We start from the raw sequence: 15,983 nt of genomic DNA, 5'->3' as shown, positions 1-15,983 counted from the left end.
TTCTTTTTTCACACCTTTTTCCAAACTCAGTCACCAGCTTCTGCAGTTTCTCACCCAAATCAGCCATTAGTGCTATATCATCAGCAAACAACAACTGACTCACTTCCCAAGCTTTCTCAACCACAACAGACTGCATACCTGCCCCTCTTTCCAAAACTCTTGCATTCACCTCCCTAACAACCCCATCCATAAACAAATTAAACCACCATGGAGAATTCACGCACCCCTGGCACAAACCAACATTCACTGAGAACCAGTCACTTTCCTCTCTTCCTACTCGTACACATGCCTTACATCCTCGACAAAAACTTTTCGCTGCCCTTAACAACTTGCCTCCCACACCATATATTCTTAAAACCTTCCACAGAGCATCTCTATCAACTCTATCATATGCCTTCTCCAAACCATAAATGCTACATACAAATCCATTTGCTTTTCTAAGTATTTCTCACAAATATTCTTCAAAGCAAACACCTGATCCACTCATCCTTTACCACTTCTGAAACCACACTGCTCTTCCCCAATCTGATGCTCTGTACATGCCTTCACCCGCTCAATTAATACCCTCCCATATAATTTCCCAGGAATACTCAACAAACTCATACCTCGGTAATTTTATCCCCTTTGCCTTTGTACAATGGAACTATGCAAGCATTCTGCCAATCCTCAGGCACCTTACCATGAGTCATACATACATTAAATAACCTTACCATCCAGTCAACAATACAGTCACCCCCTTTTTTAATAAATTCCACTGCAATACCATCCAAGCCCGCTGCCTTGCCGGCTTTCATCTTCCACAAAGCTTTTACTACCTCTTCTCTGTTTACCAAATCATTCTCCCTAGCCCTATCACTTTGCACACCACCTCGACGAAAACATCCAATATCTTCCACTCTATCAATCAGGCACATTCAACAAACCTTCAAAATACTCACTCCATCTCCTTCTCACATCACCACTACTTGTTATCATCTCCCCATTAGCCCCCTTCACTGATGTTCCCATTTGTTCTTTTTTGTTACACACTTTCTTTACCTCCTTCCAAAACATTTTTATTCTCCCTAACATTAAATGATACTATCTCACCCCAACTCTCATTTGCCCCCTTTTTCACCTCTTGTGCGTTTTTCTTGACCTCCTGCCTCTTTCTTTTATACATATTCCAGTCATTTGCATTATTTCCCTGCAAAAGGCATCCAAAAGCCTCTCTCTTCTCTTTCACTAATAATCTTACCTTTTAATCCCACCACTCTCTACCCTTTCTAATCTACCCACCTCCCACGCTTCTCATGCCACAAGCATCTTTTGCACAAGCCATCACTGCTTCCCTAAATACATCCTAATCCTCCCCCACTCCCTTTATGTCCTTTGTTCTCACCTTTTTCCATTCTGTATTCAGTCTTTCCTGGTACTTCCAAACACAAGTCTCCTTCCCAAGCTCACTTACTCTCACCACTCTTTTCATCCCAACATTCTCTCTTCTTTTCTGAAAACCTCTACAAATCTTCACCTTCGCTTCCACACGATAATGATCAGACATCCCTCCAGTTGCACCTCTAAGCACATTAATATCTAAAAGTCTCTCTTTTGCGCGCCTATCATTCAACACATAATCCAATAATGCTCTCTGACCATCTCTCCTACTTACATATGTATACTTATGTATATCTCTCTTTTTGAACCAGGTATTCCCAATTACCAGTCCCTTTTCAGCCCATAAATCTACAAGCTCTTCACCATTTCCATTTACAACACTGAACACCCTATGTACACCAATTGTTCCCTCAACTGCCACATTACTCACCTTTGCATTCAAATCACCCATCACTGTAACTCAGTCTCGTGCATCAAATCTATTAACACACTCACTCAGCTTCTCCCCAAACACTTACCTCTCATGATCTTTTTTCTGATGCCCAGGTGCATATGTACCAATAATCACCCATCTCTCTTCATCCACTTTCAGTTTTACCCATATCAATCTAGAGTTTACTTTCTTACACTCTATCACATACTCCCACCACTCCTGTTTCAGGAGTAGTGCTACTCCTTCCCTTGCTCTTGTCCTCTCACCAGCCCCTGACTTTACTCCCAAGACATTCCCAAACCACTCTTCCCCTTTACCCTTGAGCTTCGTATTACTCAGAGCCAAACCATCCAGGTTCCTTTCCTCCAACAAACATATATACATAAATGCCCACATATGCACATATACATACACATACATATCAACATATGCATACATATACATACACATATGCAGACATTACATACATACACATGTACATATTCATACTTACTTGCCTTCATCCATTCCTATTGCTATCCCGCCCCACAGGAACAGCTTCGCTATTCCCTGCTTCAGCGAGGTATCACCAGGAATACAGACAAAAAGGCCACATTTTCACACTCAGTATCTAGCTGTCATGTGTAATGCACCAAAACCACAGCTCCCTGTCCACGTCCAGGCGCCACAGACTTTTCCATGGCTTACCCCAGATGCTATACATGCACTAGTTCAGTCCATTGACAGCAAGTCGACCGCAGTATACCTCATCATTCCAATTCATTCTGTTCCTTGCATGCCTCTCACCATCCTGTATGTTCAGATCCTGATTGCTCAAAATCTTTTTCTTTCCATCCTTCCACCTCCAGTTTTATCTCCCACTTCTCCTTCTTCCCTCCACCTGTGACACATATATCCTTTATGTCAATCTCTCCCCACTCATTTTCTCCATATGTCCAAACCATTTGAACACACCCTCTTATGCTCTCTCAATCATACTCTTTTTATTTCCACACATCTCTCTTACCCTTACATTACTTAATCAAACCACCTCACACTGCATATTGTCCTCAAACATTTCATTTCCAACTTATCTACCCTCCTCCTACAACCTTATCTATAGCCCATGCTTTGGAACTATATGACATTGTTGTAACTACTATTCCTTCAAACATGCACATTTTTGCTCTCCGAGATAACATTTTCTCCTTCCACTCATCCTTCATCGCTCTCAGAAACCTTTACCCCCTCCCCCACCCTATGACTTACCTCCACTTCCATTGTTCCAACCATTCCTAAGTCCACTCCCAAATATCTAAAACACAAGGAGACTTGTGTGAGGAAGTACCAGGAGAGACTGAGTACAGAATGGAAAAAGGTGAGAACAAAGGAGGTAAGGGGAGTCTGGGAGGAATGGGATGTATCATTAAATTCTAGGGAGAATAAAAAGATGTTTTGGAAGGAGGTAAATAAAGTGCATAAGACAAGGGAACAATTGGGAACTTCAGTGAAGGGGGCTAATGGGGAGGTGATAACAAGTAGTGGTGATGTGAGAAGGAGATGGAGTGAGTATTTTGAAGGTTTGTTGAACGTGTTTGATGATAGAGTGGCAGATATAGGGTGTTTTGGTCGAGGTGGTGTGCAAAGTGAGAGGGTTAGGGAAAATGATTTGGTAAACAGAGAAGAGGTAGTAAAAGCTTTGCGGAAGATGAAAGCCGGCAAGGCAGTGGGTTTGGATGGTATTGCAGTGGAATTTATCAAAAAAGGGGGTGACTGTATTGTAGACTGGTTGGTAAGGTTATTTAATGTATGTATGACTCATGGTGAGGTGCCTGAGGATTGGCGGAATGCTTGCATAGTGCCATTGTACAAAGACAAAGGGGATAAGAGTGAGTGCTCAAATTACAGAGGTATAAGTTTGTTGAGTATTCCTGGTAAATTATATTGGAGGGTATTGATTGAGAGAGTGAAGGCATGTACAGTGCATCAGACTGGGGAAGAGCAGTGTGGTTTCAGAAGTGGTAGAGGATGTGTGGATTAGGTGTTTGCTTTGAAGAATGTATGTGAGAAATACTTAGAAAAGCAAATGGATTTGTATGTAGCATTTATGGATCTGGAGAAGGCATATGATAGAGTTGATAGAGATGCTCTGGGGAAGGTATTAAGAATATATGGTGTGGGAGGCAAGTTGTTAGAGGCAGTAAAAAGTTTTTATCGAGGATGTAAGGCATGTGTACGTGTAGGAAGAGAGGAAAGTGACTGGTTCTCAGTGAATGTTGGTTTGTGGCAGGGGTGTGTGATGTCTCCATGGTTGTTTAATTTGTTTATGGATGGGGTTGTTAGGGAGGTGAATGCAAGAGTTTTGGAAAGAGGGGCAAGTGTGCAGTCTGTTGGGGATGAGAGGGGTTGGGAAGTGAGTCAGTTGTTCGTTGATGATACAGCACTGGTGGCTGATTCATGTGAGAAACTGAAGAGGCTAGTGACTGAGTTTGGGAAAGTGTGTGAAAGAAGAAAGTTGAGAGTAAATGTGAATAAGAGTAAGGTTATTAGGTACAGTAGGGTTGAGGGTCAAGTCAATTGGGAGGTAAGTTTGAATGGAGAAAAACTGGAGGAAGTGAAGTGTTTTAGATATCTGGGAGTGGATTTGGCAATGGATGGACCCATGGAAGCGGAAGTGAATCATAAGGTGGGGGAGGGGGCGAAAATTCTGGAGTGTTGAAGAATGTGTGGAAGTCGAGAACATTATCTCGGAAAGCAAAAATGGGTATGTTTGAAGGAATAGTGGTTCCAACAATGTTGTATTGTTGTGAGGCGTGGGCTATGGATAGAGTTGTGCGGAGGAAGGTGGATGTCCTGGAAATGAGATGTTTGAGGACAATATGTGGTGTGAGGTGGTTTGATCAAGTAAGTAATGTAAGGGTAAGAGAAATGTGTGGTAATAAAAAGAGTGTGGTTGAGAGAGCAGAAGAGGGTGTTTTGAAATGGTTTGTGCACATGGAGAGAATGAGTGAGGAAAGATTGACCAAGAGAATATATGTGTCGGAGGTGGAGGGAACGAGGAGAAGTGGGAGACCAAATTGGAGGTGGAAAGATGGAGTGAAAAAGCTTTTGAGTGATCAGGGCCTGAACATGCAAGAGGGTGAAAGGCGTGCAAGGAATAGAGTGAATTGGAATGATGTGGTATACCGGGGTCGACGTGCTGTCAATGGATTGAACCAGGGCATGTGAAGCGTCTGTGGTAAACCATGGAAAGTTCTGTGGGGCCTGTATGTGGAAAGGGAGCTGTGGCTAGAGACTGAGTGTGAACGAATGTGGCCTTTGTTGTCTTTTCCTAGCGCTACCTCACACACATGAGGGGGGGAGGGTGTTGTTATTCCATTTATGGGAGGGTGGCGATGGGAATGAATAAAGGCAGACAGTATGAATTATGTACATGGGTATATATGTATATGTCTGTGTGTGTATATATATGTATACATTGAGATGTATAGGTGTGTATATGTGCTGTGTATGTACGTGTATGTATATACATGTGTATGTGGGTGGGTTGGGCCATTCTTTCGTCTGTTTCTTTGCACTACCTCGCTAGTGCAGGAGACAGTGACAAAGCAAAATATGTATATGTATGAATACATTGAAATGTATTGTTGACTGGTTGGTGAGGATATTCATTGTATGTGTGGTTCATGGTGAAGTGCCTAAGGATTGGCAGAATGCATGCATAGTGCCTTTGTACAAAGGCAAAGGTGATAAAGGTGAGTGTCAAAATTACTGAGGTATAAGTTTGTTGAGTATTCCTGGGAAATTATAGGGGAGGGTATTGATTGAGAGGGTGAAGGCATGTACAGAGCATAAGATTGGGGAAGAGCAGTATGGTATCAGAAGTGTTAGAGGATGTGTGGATCAGAAGAATATAAGTGAGAAATACTTAGCAAAACAGATGGATTTGTGTGTAGCATTTATGGATCTGAAGAAGGCATATGATAGAGTTGAAGGTATTAAGAGTTTATGGTGTGGGAGGTAAGTTGCTAGAAGCAGTGAAAAGTTTTTATCAAGGATGTAAGGCATGTGTACGAGTAGGAAGAGAGGAAAAGCGATTGGTTACCAGTGAATGTCAGTTTGCAGCAGGGGTGCATGATGTCTCCATGGTTGTTCAGTTTGTTTCTGGATGGGGTTGTCAGGGAGGTGAATGCAAGAGTTTTGGAGAGAGGGGCAAGTATGCAATTCACTGTGGATGAGAGGGCTTGGGAAGTGAGTCAGTTGTTGTTCGCTGATGATACAGCGCTGATGGCTGATTCGAGTGAGAAACTGCAGAAGCTGGTGACTGAGTTTGGTAAAGTGTGTGAAAGAAGAATGCTGAGAGTAAATGTGAAAAAGAGCAAGGTTATTAGGTTCAGTAGGGTTGAGGGTCAAGTCAATTGGGAGGTAAGTATGAATGGAGAAAAACTGGAGGAAGTGAAGTGTTTTAGATATCTGGGAGGGGATTTAGCAGCGAGTGGAACCGTGGAAGTGGAAGTGAGTCACAGGGTGGCAACGGGAATGGATGAAGGCAGCATATATTGATATGTATGTGTATATATGTATATGTCTGTGTATGTATATGTATGAATACATTGAAATGTATTGTTGACTGGTTGGTGAGGATATTCATTGTGTGTATGGTTCATGGTGAAGTGCCTGAGGATTGGCAGAATGTATACATAGTGCCATTGTACAAAGGCAAAGAGGATAAAGGTATCAAAATTTCAGAGGTATAAGTTAGTTGATTATTCCTGGGAAATTATAGGGGAGGGTATTGATTGAGAGAGTAAAGACATGTACAGAGCATAAGACTGGGGAAGAGCAGTATGGTATCAGAAGTGGTAAAGGATGTGTGGATCAGAAGAATATATGTGAGAAATACTTAGAAAAACAGATGGATTTGTGTGTAGCATTTATGGATCTGGAGAAGGCATATGATAGAGTTGAAGGTATTAAGAGTTTATGGTGTGGGAGGTAAGTTGCTAGAAGCAGTGAAAAGTTTTTATCGAGGATGTAAGGCATGTGTACAAGTAGGAAGAGAGGAAAGCAATTGATTCCCAGTGAATGTTAGTTTGCAGCAGGGGTGCATGATGTCTCCATGGTTGTTTAATTTGTTTATGGATGGGGTTGTTAGGGAGGTGAATGCAAGAGTTTTGGAGAGAAGGGCAAGTATGCAGTCTGTTGTGGATGAGAGGGCTTGGGAAGTGAGTCAGTCGTTGTTCGCTGATGATACAGCGCTGGTGGCTGATTTGGGTGAGAAACTGCAGAAGCTGGTGACTGAGTTTGGTAAAGTGTGTGAAAGAAGAATGCTGCGAGTAAATTTGAAAAAGAGCAAGGTTATTAGGTTCAGTAGGGTTGAGGGTCAAATCAATTGGGAGGTAAGTTTGAATGGAGAAAAACTGGAGGAAGTGAAGCATTTTAGATATCTGGGAGTGGATTTGGCAGCAAGTGGAACCATGGAATTGGAAGTGAGTCAGAGGGTGGGGGAGGGGGTGAAGGTTCTGGGAGCATTGAAGAATGTGTGGAAGGTGAGAACGTTATCTTGGAAAGCAAAAATGGGTATGTTTGAAGGAATAGTAGTTCCAACAATGTTATATGGTTGCAAGGCATAGGCTATAGATAGGGTTGTGCAGAGGAGGGTGGATGTGTTAGAAATGAGATGTTTAAGGATAGTATGTGGTGTGAGGTGGTTTGATCGAGTAAGTAATGAAAGGGTAAGAGAGATGTGTGGTAATAAAGAGTGTAGTTGAGAGAGCAGAAGGGGGTGTACTGAAATGGTTTGGTCACATGGAGAGAATGAATGAGGAAAGATTGACAAAGAGGATATATGTGTCAGAGGTGGAGGGAACAAGGAGAAATTGGAGGTGGAAGGATGGAGTGAAAAAGATTTCGAACAATCAGGACCTGAACATACAGGAGATTGAAAAGCATGCAAGGAGTAGAGTGAATTGGAACTATGTGGTGTCCCGGAGTGGACGTGCTGTCAATGAATTGAATCATGGCATGTGAAATGTCTGGGGTAAACCATGGAAAGTTTTGTGGGGCCTGGATGTGGAAAGGGAGCTGAGGCTTTGGTGTATTACACATGACAGCTAGAGACTATGAACAAATGTTTCCTTTGTTGTCTTTTCCTAGCTCTACCTCGCACACACACTGGGGAAGGGGGTTGCCATTTCATGTGTGGCAGGATGGTGATGGGAATGGATGAAGGCAGCAAGTATGAATATGTATATGTCTGTGTATGTATATGTAGGTATACACTGAATTGTATATGTATGTATATGTGCATGTGTGAGCATTTATATATATATACATGTGTATGTGGGTGGGTTGGGCCATTCTTTCGTCTGTTTCCTTGCGCTACCTTGCTAATGCGGTAGACAGCGACATTGTATAATTAAGATAATAATAAAAAGATATTTATTTCTATTTATCTATTTTGCTTTGTCGCTGTCTCCCGCGTTAGCGAGGTAGCGCAAGGAAACAGACGAAAGAATGGCCCAACCTGCCCACATACACATGTATATATATAAATGCTCACACATGCATATATACATACATATACAATTCAATGTACACATATATACACACACAGACATATACATATATACACATGCTCATAATTCATACTGTCTGCCTTTATTTATTCCCATTGCCACCTCACCACACATGGAATAACAACCCCCTCCCCCCTCATGTGTGCGAGGTAGCGCTAGGAAAAGACACCAAAGGCCCCATTCGTTCACACTCAGTCTCTAGCTGTCATGTAATAATGCACCGAAACCACAGCTCCCTTTCCACATCCAGGCTCCACACAACTTTCCATGGTTTACCCCAGACGCTTCACATGCCCTGATTCAATCCATTGAGAGCATGGCGAATCCGGTATACCACATCGTTCCAATTCACTCTATTCCTTGCACGCCTTTCACCCTCCTGCATGTTCAGGCCCCAATCACTCAAAATCTTTTTCACTCCATCTTTCCACCTCCAATTTGGTCTCCCACTTCTCCCTGTTCCCTCCACCTCTGACACATATATCCTCTTGGTCAATCTTTCCTCACTCATTCTCTCCATGTGACCAAACCATTTCAAAACACCCTCTTCTGCTCTCTCAACCACACTCTTTTTATTTCCACACATCTCTCTTACCCTTACATTACTTACTCGATCAAACCACCTCACACCACATATTGTCCTCAGACATCTCATTTCCAGCACATCCACCCTCCTGCGCACAACTGTATCCATAGCCCACGCCTCGCAACCATACAACATTGTTGGAACCACTATTCCTTCAAACATACCCATTTTTGCTTTACGAGATAATGTTCTCGACTTCCAAACATTCTTCAAGGCTCCCAAAATTTTTGCCCCCTCCCCCACCCTATGATTCACTTCCGCTTCCATGGTTCCATCCACTGCCAGATCCACTCCCAGATATCTAAAACTCTTTACTTCCTCCAGTTTTTCTCCATTCAAACTTACACGTCCACACACGCAAATATACATATCCATACATCTCAATGTACACATATATATACACATACAGACACATACATATATACACATGCACACATTTCACACTGTCTGCCTTTATTCATTCCCATCGCCACCTCGCCACACATGGAATAACATCCCCCTCCCCCCTCATGTGTGTGAGACAGCGCTAGGAAAAGACAAAAAGGCCTCATTCGTTCACACTCAGTCTCTAGCTGTCATGTAATAATGCCCGAAACCACAGCTCCCTTTCCACATCTAAGCCCCACAGAACTTTCTATGGTTTACCCCAGACGCTTCACATGCCCTGATTCAATCCATTGACAGCACGTCTACCCTGGTATACCACATCGATCCAATTCACTCTATTCCTTGCCCGCCTTTCACCCTCCTGCATGTTCAGGCCCCAATCACTCAATATCTTTTCCACTCCATCTTTCCACCTCCAATTTGGTCTCCCACTTCTCCTCGTTCCCTCCACCTCCGAAACATATATCCTCTTGGTCAATCTTTCCTCACTCATTCTCTCCATGTGCCCAAACCATTTCAAAACACCTTCTTCTGCTCTCTCAACCACGCTCTTTTTATTTCCACACATCTCTCTTACCCTTATATTACTTACTCGATCAAACCACCTAACACCACACATTGTCCTCAAAACATCTCATTTCCAGCACATCCACCCTCCTGCGCACAACTCTATCCATAGCCCACGCCTCGCAACCATACAACATTGTTGGAACCACTATTCCTTCAAACATAGCCATTTTTGCTTTCCGAGATAATGTTCTCGACTTCCACACATACACACATACACGTAAATATGTAATTATCTATGTATCTATTATACCAGATCCCTGTTTCCTGCATCAGTAAGGTAGCACCAGGCAACAGGCGAATAAAGACCCATCCACTCATATACGCACACTCATAACATGAATATTTGTCTGCGATAGATTTGGTAATTAAGATAGCACCCAACTCACAGCCAGAACAGCAAATTAAAAGAACTAATATGGGGGCCAATTATCAACTGGTTAATATAGAACTTACTTTTAAGTACATGGATATGGATAAGAAATGTTCTATAAACTATTTATAGTATATTTTAGACTTAACTTGGTGAAAAGTTCTCAAGTTTGGTCACTGCACTTTAAGAAACATCACAATCTAACAGAAAATGTCCAATGGAGAGCAATGAGGATGATGCTTGAAGTCATAAACATGAGTTATAGGGATGGTTTACTAGTCATACATCATTCTCCCCCACTTCTCCAGAAAAAAGGTAGGGGAGGAAGAAGTAAGACAAGATCACAACTTAAGAGTTTCTAAATCAAACTCACTTTAGTAAGAGTAAACAGTTCTCAGAAATCAACAAAAAGAACAAAAAAGGTCACAAAAGGGAAAGGTGTAAGAAAAATGTTCGAAAATATAGGAAGAAGTATTTCCATAACACCAGAGTGGCGAATGAATGGCATAAAGCTATGAAAGCAAAAAGGAAACAGAAATCTTGAGTAGCATAACAATAAAGTTTATGAGATGGGCCTCCAAGATACACAACTTCCATCCTGTGTTCAATAATTCCTAATGGTCTCCCTAATCAATAACAACTTCACACAAGTGAAATTGCCATATGCATGATCTAATCTTTAAAGCTTAAATGTCAGTCATACTGGGCTAAAATTTACATTCATGTGATCGCAGTTAAGTTATGTTTGAAAAAAGAAAAACATCAATTCTATGCCTGTATGACTGCCATGAAAAATGGTAAAAGCCTGTTACTATGTTAACAAAACAATCAATGAAACATTGTAAAAAATGAGACACTAAGGTACTTTAAAAAAAGTAGCATCATGGATACTGCAACCAATCATGAAAAGAGTAGCATACGTCCAAAAAAGTAGCCTCATAGATACTGCAATGAATCATGGAAAGAGTAGCCTATGATGCTATTATCACAAGGTGCATGTTTACAATATGATAACCTTTATAGTTTAAGTAGCACATAAGTAGTCTACAAATAAATAAATAAAAACATTTAAACCTTGCTTTATTACTAATAAATGAGAATAATACAAAAATTAATAAGAAGTGACATTAAAATAATTATGAGAGGTAGTAGGCATTTATCTTATGCTTGACTAAAGCTAATATAAACATGAAAACCCTTTTAAATTACTAATAAAAAATACTAAGGAAAACAAGGTGAATGATAGTACACTAATATAAGTTAGAAAAAATCAACATGGTGATATGGCAATGAATTACAAGAAGTTTGGCATCTTGATACTGGTTCTCAACTGGTACATAAAGCACAATGCCATACAACAGTTGTACATTTGATTTGTTGTCTTTTTTGTGATAAGGCAACCCAAAAAATGCCCTATACATAGATCTAAAACTAACAAAAGAATATTAGTTTTTAAGCCTTGAAATAAAGATAATGGCAACTGAAAGACTAGAAAATAGTAAAAGAGGAAACTCTGTGTTTCAATGAGTGCATAACAAGCCTATCCCTGACAACACCCTCACTTCATGCAACCCTGTAGCTATCTACAGTTGCCTGATGTCAGCCTCTCCTCATGCAATTAACAATAAAATGTACTGATGAGCACAGTGTACTCATCCATGATATTCATTTAATAGCAATTATGGAATTCTGTTAATGAAATGTAAATAGCATATGCATCAAAACTTAATACATTCTAGAAATTTTGTTAAAGATGAGACTTTTGTACTGGCTGGGAACAGTAATCCCCTATGGAAACCTATCTTTATTTACATTGAATTCATTTTCACTAATCTTTCATAGAAAGCAACCCCTGATATACATCAAGAAGAGCTTAATTACAGTTCAGTAATTATTTTACATAACTTTTATTTTAACTTTCTAAAAGGGGAAACAGAAGGAGTCACGCGGGGAGTGCTCATCCTCCTTGAAGGCTCAGATTGGGGAGTCTAAATGTGTGTGGATGTAACCAAGATGAGAAAAAAGGAGAGATAGGTAGTATGTTTGAGGAAAGGAAACTGCATGTTTTGGCTTTGAGTGAAACGAAGCTCAAGGATAAAGGGGAAGAGTAGTTTAGAAATGTCTTGGGAGTAAAGTCAGGGGTTAGTGAGAGGACAAGAGCAAGGGAAGGAGTAGCACTACTCCTGAAACAGGAGTGGTGGGAGTATGCGATAGAGTGTAAGAAAGTAAACTCTAGATTGATATGGGTAAAATTGAAAGTGGATGGAGAGAGATGGGTGATTATTGGTGCATATGCACCTGGGCATCAGAAGAAAGATCATGAGAGGAGTGTTTTGGGAGCAGCTGAGTGAGTGTGTTAGTAGTTTTGGTGCACAAGACTGGGTTATAGTGATGGGTGATTTGAATGCAAAGGTGAGTAATGTGGCAGTTGAGGGAATAATTGGTGTACATGGGGTGTTCAGTGTTGTAAATGGAAATGGTGAGGAGCTTGTAGATCTATGTGCTGAAAAATGGACTGGTGATTGGGAATACCTGGTTTAAAAAGAGATATACATAAGTATACATATGTAAGTAGGAGAGATGACCAGAAAGCGTTTATGGATTATGTTTTAATTGATAGGCGCACGAAAGAGAGACTTTTGGATGTTAATGTGCTAAGAGGTGCAACTGGAGGAATGTCTGATTATTATCTTGTGGAGGCGAAAGTGAAGATTTGTAGAGGTTTTCAGAAAAGAAGAGAGAATGTTGGGGGAAGAGTGGTGAGAGAAAGTGAGCTTGCGAAGGAGACTTGTGTAAGGAAGCACCAGGAGAGAATGAGTACAGAATGGAAAAAGGTGAGAACAAATGACATAAGGTGAGTGGGGAAGGAATGGGATGTATTTAGGGAAGCAGTGACGGCTTGTGCAAAAGATGCTTGTGGCAAGAGAAGTGTGGGAGGTGGGCAGATTAGGAAGGGTAGTGAGTGGTGGGATGAAGAAGAAAGATTGTTAGTGAAAGAGAAGAGAGAGGCATTTGGACAATTTTTGTAGGGAAATAATGCAAATGAATGGGAGATGTATAAAAGAAAGAGGCAGGAAGTCACAGGAAAGGTGTGAGAGGTGAAAAAGAGGGCAAATGAGAGTTGGGGTGAGAGAGTATCATTAGATTTTAGGGAGAATAAAAAGATGCTCTGTGGAAGGTATTAAGAATATATGGTGTGGGAGGCAAGTTGTCAGAATCAGTGAAAAGTTTTTATCGAGGATGTAAGGCATGTGTACGTGTAGGAAGAGAGGAAAGTGATTGGTTCTCAGTGAAAGTAGGTTTGCGGGAGGGGTGTGTGATGTCTCCATGGTTGTTTAATTTGTTTATGGATGGGGTTGTTAGGGGGTGAATGCAAGAGTTTTGGAAAGAGGGGCAAGTATGAAGTCTGTTGTGGATGAGAGTCAGTGAGTCAGTTGTTGTTCAATGATGATACAGCGCTGGTGGCTGATTCATGTGAGAAACTGCAGAAGCTGGTGACTGAGTTTGGTAAAGTGTGTGAAAGAAGAAAGTTAAGAGTAAATGTGAATAAGCGCAAGGTTATTAGGTACAGTAGGGTTGAGGGTCAAGTCAATTGGGAGGTAATTTTTGAATGGAGAAAAACTAGAGGAAGTAAAGTGTTTTAGATTTCTGGGAGTGGATCTGGCAGCGGATGGAACCATGGAAGCGGAAGTGAATCATAGGGTGGGGGAGGGGGCGAAAATCCTGGGAGCCTTGAAGAATGGGTGGAAGTCGAGAACATTATCTCGGAAAGCAAAAATGGGTATGTTTGAAGGAATAGTGGTTCCAACAATGTTGTATGGTTGCGAGGCGTGGGCTATGGATAGAGTTGTGCGCAGGAGGGTGCATGCGCTGGAAATGAGATGTTTGAGGACAATATGTGGTGTGAGGTGGTTTCATCGAGTAAGTAATGTAAGGGTAAGAGAGACGTGTGGAAATAAAAAGAGCGTGGTTGAGAGAGCAGAAGAGGGTGTTTTGAAATGGTTTGGGCACATGGGGAGAATGAGTGAGGAAAGATTGACAAAGAGGATATATGTGTCGGAGGTGGAGGGAACGAGGAGAAGTGGGAGACCAAATCGGAGGTGGAAAGATGGAGTGAAAAAGATTTTGTGTGATCGGGGCCTGAACATGCAGGAGGGTGAAAGGAGGGCAAGGAATAGAGTGAATTGGATCAATGTGGTATACCGGTGTTGACGTGCTGTCAGTGGATTGAATCAGGGCATGTGAAGCGTCTGGGGTAAACCATGGAAAGTTGTGTGGGGCCTGGATGTGGAAAGGGAGCTGTGGTTTCAGGCATTATTGCATGACAGCTAGAGACTGAGTGTGAACGAATGGGGCCTTTGTTGTCTTTTCGTAGTGCTACCTCGCACACATGAGGGGGGAGGGGGATGGTATTCCATGTGTGGCGAGGTGGCGATGGGAATGAATAAAGGCAGACAGTGTGAATTGTGTGCATGGGTATATATGTATGTGTCTCTGTGTGTATATATATGTGTACATTGAGATGTATAGGTATGTATATTTGCGTGTGTGGACGTGTATGTATATACATTGTGTATGGGGGTGAGTTGGGCCATTTCTTTCGTCTGTTTCCTTGCGCTACCTCGCAAATGCGGGAGACAGCGACAAAGCAAAATAAATATATAAATAAAAAAAAGATGTTTTGGAAGGAGGTAAATAAAGTGCGTAAGACAAGGGAATCAATGGGAACTTCAGTGAAGGGGGCTAATGGAGAGGTGATATTAAGTAGTGGTGATGTGAGGAGATGGAGTGAGTATTTTGAAGGTTTGTTGAATGTGTTTGATGATACAACGGTGGATACAGGGTGTTTTGGTAGAGGTGGTGTGCAAAGTGAGAGGGTTAGGGAGAATGATTTGGTAAACAGAGAAGAGGTAGTAAAAGCTTTGCGGAAGATGAAAGCCAGCAAGGCAGTGGGTTTTGATGGTACTCAGAGGACTTTATTAAAAAAGGGGGTGACTGTATTTTTGACTGGTTGGTAAGGTTATTTAAAGTATGTATGACTCATAGTGAGGTGCCTGAGGATTGGCAGAATGCTTGCATAGTGCCATTGTACAAAGGCAAAGGGGATAAAAGTGAGTGCTCAAATTACAGTGCTCAAATTACAGAGGTATAAGTTTGTTGAGTGTTTCTGGGAAATTATATGGGAGTGTATTGACTGAGAGGGTGAAGGCATGAACAGAGCATCAGATTGTGCAAGAGCAGTGTGGTTTCAGAAGTGGTAGAGGATGTGTGGATCAGGTGTTTGCTTTGAAGAATGTTTGTGAGAAATACTTAGAAAAGCAAATGGATTTGTATGTAGCATTTATAGATCTGGAGAAGGCACATGATAGAGTTGATAGAGATGCTCTGTGGAAGGTATTAAGAATATATGGTGTGGGAGGCAAGTTGTTAGAAGCAGTGAAAAGTTTTTATTGAGGATGTAAGGCATGTGTACGTGTAGGAAGAGAGGAAAGTGATTGGTTCTCAGTGAATGTAAGTTTGTGGCAGGGGCGTGTGATGTCTCCATGGTTGTTTAATTTGTTTATGGATGGGGTTGTTAGGGAGGTGAATGCAAGAGTTTTGCAAAGAGGGGCAAGTATGCAGTCTGTTGTGGGTGAGAGGGCTTGGGAAGTGAGTCAGTTGTTGTTCGCTGATGATACAGCACTGGTGGCTGATTCAGGTGAG

The 15,983-nt window shown here is 41.6% G+C and overlaps 1 protein-coding gene across 2 annotated transcripts in view; it reads right to left on the bottom strand.

The window, feature by feature from the left end:
- Positions 1–15,983, bottom strand: part of LOC139755960 (tyrosine-protein phosphatase 10D-like) — a 657,464-nt gene that overhangs the window by 182,236 nt on the left and 459,245 nt on the right. The window lies entirely within an intron of this gene.

Source organism: Panulirus ornatus, chromosome 20 (assembly GCF_036320965.1).
Source record: "Panulirus ornatus isolate Po-2019 chromosome 20, ASM3632096v1, whole genome shotgun sequence".
NCBI classification, from domain to species: domain Eukaryota; kingdom Metazoa; phylum Arthropoda; class Malacostraca; order Decapoda; family Palinuridae; genus Panulirus; species Panulirus ornatus.
This window is presented reverse-complemented; position numbering and strand designations above follow the sequence as displayed.